This window comes from Elaeis guineensis, chromosome 3, assembly GCF_000442705.2.
Source record: "Elaeis guineensis isolate ETL-2024a chromosome 3, EG11, whole genome shotgun sequence".
In the NCBI taxonomy this organism is placed as follows: Eukaryota; Viridiplantae; Streptophyta; class Magnoliopsida; order Arecales; family Arecaceae; genus Elaeis; species Elaeis guineensis.
Genome location: NC_025995.2, coordinates 20,302,659 through 20,305,649, shown reverse-complemented (window position 1 = coordinate 20,305,649; position 2,991 = coordinate 20,302,659). Strand labels below are relative to the sequence as shown.

Sequence of the window (2,991 nt, the reverse complement as noted above, 5' to 3'; positions counted from 1 at the left end):
GTTATGTTCTTTTTTTTCTTTTTCTTTTTTTTTTTTTTGTAAATACGTGAAACCACGTAGGGTTTAAGGGTTGTGTTGCAACAAAATGATGAAGGCAAATTAGAGTTGCCAGCCCATGATTCTCTAACTTCAATACATGGATTTGATGCAAGTCATTTCGCATGATTCATTAGATGTAGCTATACTTGCATCAAATTTCAAATATGAGTCCGCTGCAAGGAAATCAAACCAAATGATCAATGAAATTACAAATTGGATTTCCTGAGAAACAATGCATAACATATAAATTTGAGAATAAGAATGGCTAGTTTTGAACATGACATATGAGCATGCCAACCTGAAAAGGTCCCTATTTGTTAAGTTGGTCAAGTTTTTTTGGGATAAATTATATTTCTGAACTCTAAACTATCTGAAGTGTTTTAATATTTTCATCAAACATAAACTTTACTCAGATGGCTGAAACCAGTATTAACATGACTTAAAATATAATGAAAATGCTGCTAATGTGGTCAAAATGGGCCTTTAGATGGCTAAAATCGGTTGAACAGATGGTTTGTGTTCTATTTTCCCGTCTATGCAATAATTTTAGAAGACGTCTCCTCTTTTTCTCCAATCAGAAACCATTCTTCTTCTCCAATTCAAACAAAAGGGTTAATTTTTATTGTGGTTCTACACAATCATCCAGCAATCTTTATTAGAGTCATGTGTTGGGCATTCCTCTTCGACATTATTCGTCGGCCAGAATTTCTTTATATTGCATTTATAATATGCATGTATGTTTTATCTGAGAAGTTTGATTCTTTTTGTTAGCCATTATAAAATCAAGAATTTAGGACAAAGAGAGTAGATAGAGGATTATGCATCATCATCAATTAGGGCAATTATTGAGATGGGTTTGGAAGGAATTCGCAAGAGAATTTTGTTGTGCTCTATTTGCCAATTAAAGTTATACTCTATTATGCTCTATTTAGGCTAAATTAAAGATGATGGGTGCAGCAATCTAGAGTATATCTGTAGTTCTTAAAATATATGTCAAGGTTTTAAATGGTCCAAAAACTTCTATGGATTTGTAGGAAATTAACAATGAAGTTAAACAATTAGTGGAATTACTTTTTAATTGATTTTCATGATGTAAAGCTTTCAATTTTTAGCAACTAATCATGAATTTAATTTTCTGTTTACCTCTAGATGTAAACCCCTGTGGAAGCAGTGGTGTGAAAAGGTGTTTCTGTAAAATTTTAAAATAAAAAGTACTGGGAGATATATGAGATTGATTGGGGGATGAACCAAATAAATTTGTAATTTTAACAAATGACATGGTCAATCATGAATATCATCAAATATTCACATTTGAAGACATTGGAGTTTGATGCTTATTTCTTTACATTAATGTTCCCATTTTCTAATTTATTCCTTAGTTGAAATTTTTATAAAGCAAATTGGCAACTTTTTAACTGCATGGATCGGGATGAACGGAAACATACAACCGTTCAGGACTTCACCTTAATCCCACTAAGTCAAATTCTATTTCCAAAATCGATGGATGTGCAACTATTTATCACAAGCATTATTTTATATAATATATATACTTCTTATTAAATCCAACCAAAGAGTTTGTGCATATTTACTTTCATTGAAAAATCTATGATGAGGATATACTTTCACTTCCTTCAACTACTTAATGGACAGAACATATGGCCTACAACTAGCTTAGTCCCTCCACTCCCTCCAACAGTAAGGAGGTCATCTTGTAGGCTAAAAAAAATAAAAGAGAAGAGATGCAGATAAACCATAACACCCCATTTCAAATAGAATAAGAAAGATAAATATAAAAATAAGATGTTGGAAGATGTCATTTATGGGGATATAACTCAAAGACATGTAGAGGATAAATCAGTGGGAGGAAATCTAAGATAGAGGCAAGAAACCAATGGTATATCTACTTTGGCACATGGAAGCCAAGGGCAAGGAAGTGGCAGTGGGAGATTCATAGGCTTTAGCTTACATCAAAGTATTATGGCATGCAAGTATGTCAATGACTATATATTTGACATTAGCAATAAAAACTATTTACTAACCAATTCATGATGCTATTTTACAGGGCTCTACATCTACTGTGACTAAGGTTCTATAAGTGGGTGGTTAACACAAATCCTTAAGGGTCATGAGTTGGCTCCATCCAACCATCTTGTATCAGGTTGCCACAACCCACAGCTAACAATTTTGAAATCAAACCTCAAATCATAAATATGCTTCCAAAATTCACAGGATTAGAGGATGCTTATATATTTATTAGAGAATTTGAGGAGGTATGTGCAACCATGAAACTGCAATTAACAGAGGATGAGGTCAAACTTAGATTAATCAACTTTGCCCTTAAGGACAATGCTAAGAAGTGGCTTTATAGTCTGCCAAACTATTCTGTCACTATCTGGGAGGGCTTTGTGAGAACATTTTTAAAAAAGTATTTCCCCCATCATAAAACAGCTAGGATTAGGAATGAAATAAATCAATTTTACCAACTAGCTGGTGAATCATTTTGGAAGTACTTTGATCGTTTTAAGAATCTTTTGACCCAATGCCCACACCATGGAATAGAAACTTGGAGACTATGCCAGATCATCTATGAAGGGTTAGATTCAAACTCAAGAACCATGCTAGAGTCCATGTGCCAAGGCCAATTTATGGACAAAGAAACTACTGAAGCTTGGCAATTCTTAGAAGACCTAGCCGAGAAAAATTTACAGTGGGAAACAACTAGGGAACCTGATAAAGCTACACCTTCAAGAGGAGGAATGCATCAAATTCAACCAACCCTAGCATCAGAGGCCAAGATTGCAACCTTAACACGTAGATTGGAAGCCTTAGAATTACAGAGACCAGCCAATGTAAATCAAATATCTGTACCCATATGTAAAGGGTGCAATGCACCAGACCATGTCTTAGAAGAATGTTCCTACTCGAATGAGTGTGCACAGGTGAATGCCACCT

General features: G+C 34.3%; 1 non-coding gene across 1 annotated transcript; it reads right to left on the bottom strand.

Moving 5' to 3' along the window:
* Nucleotides 1–2,489: 2,489 nt before the first annotated feature.
* LOC140856778 (small nucleolar RNA R71) lies at nt 2,490–2,596 on the bottom strand. The gene has a single exon (XR_012140380.1). It is a non-coding gene; the product is annotated as a small nucleolar RNA R71 (small nucleolar RNA).
* Between the last annotated feature and the right edge of the window lie 395 nt (nt 2,597–2,991).